Here is a 2,053-nt window from a genome sequence, read left to right as displayed (position 1 = left end):
AAGAGGGCAGGTGAGAGGAATTACTAATTAAGAGAGAGCAAACAGGCCAGATCATGACGATGCCTTGAAATTCCAGGTCTTCTCCAGCTCTTCTCTGAGCCCCTGGTATTTCTCTAGTTTCTCATGTTCCTTTTTCCTGATGTTGCAGTCACGTGGTAGCACTATGGCTACCACAACAGCTTTTCTCCGCTCTTTGTCCACCACCACAAAGTTTGGTTTGCCATTATCATTCAGTCCGTCTGTATCTGGAAGTCCCCGAGGATCTTGGCTCGGTCCTTCTCTACCATCTTTGGAGGTGTTTCCCACTTTGACCTTGGGGTTTCCAGCCCATACTCTGCACAGATTTTCCTGTACACTATTCCAACCATGTGGTTATGGTGCTCCATGTAAGCTTTCCCTGCCAACATCTTACACCCTGCAGTTATGTTCAAGATAGTCATAGGGGCCTCTTTGCACAATCTACACGTGGTGGCTTGTCTGGTGCGGTGGATCTGGGCGCTGAGGGCCTGCTCCTGTGCAGCCATGATCAGTACCTTTGTGCTGTCCTTCAGCGTGGCTTTGTGTAACCATTGGTAGGATTTCCTAATATCCACCAATTCAGCTATGTTCTGGTGGTATATCCCGTGTAGGGGCTTGTCCTCTAATGACGGGACCTTCAGCGCCTCATCTTCTGTTCCCCATTGTCTGACGTATTCACTGAACATATCATCTTTTGGAGCCTTGTCCTTGATGTACTTACGGACCTTGGATGTTTCATCCTGGATAAAGGCTCTCAAACTCACTAGTCCTTCCTTAAGGCTTGCATACAGAATGAACAATCGGAAGAATAAACAGAATGCAACTAAATCATAGAATCGGCAATAAAACATCACACTTGCTTGTGAGGAAATGGGAAAACTGTCAACTTCACACAGAAGACCAAGATGCGTACAAGTGACTGATTTGCAAAAAGTTCAGACAAATTACATTCATAATCAGTGGGATGAATATTGAATGATGAAGGATCATGTCAGGTCGACAAATCTGCACAAATCGAAGGGATTTTGCCAAACAGGACCAGCCTTAGATTCCATTGTAAGGTTTACATCAGACCTGTTCATCAAATGGATAGTCTCATATGCGGGTCTGGGTGTTTCAATCCCCAAAGAGAGCATGATATCTCAAAGTTAGCTGATCTTTGGACATCTGGTAAGGATGTTTGGTCCTTTGTATATCTACAGGGAAACTACTACTTAATTTGCTTCCAACTACACATTTTTATTTCTGCCGAAAACTTTCTCACCACTTAAATGTACATTTTCTTATGAAGCCTTCATAGGTCAGCTAAAAACAAATAAAGAAAGATCACTAAGAACAGGTAGCCTCTATTTCCCGTTAGTATAGTGCAATGGTTCCCAAACTATTTGTGACCAAGGCACATCCAAGGACAAATAAACATTTCGAGGCACACTTCTTGTGAAAAATAGCCTTTATTTACTAATGAAATAGGACAAAGACAACTATATTACTCAAGAAATATTCATTTACAACATATTTCAACATCAACATATCTGTTGTTTGTCTGAAGTTGGACAGCCCCCACTAGCTGATTTGTCTTTTTTAGGGAAAATCTGCTGCTTGACTGCAATGTATCTTTCAAATTTTGTTCCATGCCTGCAGAAATGTCATCAATTCTTCTTCTGATGATAATATCAGTGTGATGGTCACATGGTCAGTAACCCCACACAACACCACTTTTTCATAAGTTTTTTTAATCACAGTAGCATAAATATATTGGTTTGTTTGTTTTGACAATTTTGAAGACATTAGTTCCAATTGTAGCGCACACATTTGGTTAACTTTTGTTTATTTAATTTTGTCAAATGCTTAATATATTTTCTGCTTTCTTTCTAGTGCTGTGGGAGTGCAATCAACTGGGAGAATGTGGCTGACATGATCATGGAATGATTGGGTGGTACCATCTGGTGTTCCACTATGGGGGAAGACCATGGACTCCACATTTTAAAATAGGGTGACCAAACGTCCGTATTTCCCGGGACATATCCGTATTTCA

The sequence above is a fragment of the Cyprinodon variegatus genome, unplaced genomic scaffold, assembly GCF_000732505.1.
Source record: "Cyprinodon variegatus isolate N-32 unplaced genomic scaffold, C_variegatus-1.0 Scaffold997, whole genome shotgun sequence".
NCBI classification, from domain to species: domain Eukaryota; kingdom Metazoa; phylum Chordata; class Actinopteri; order Cyprinodontiformes; family Cyprinodontidae; genus Cyprinodon; species Cyprinodon variegatus.
Note: the sequence above shows the minus strand (reverse complement) of the source record.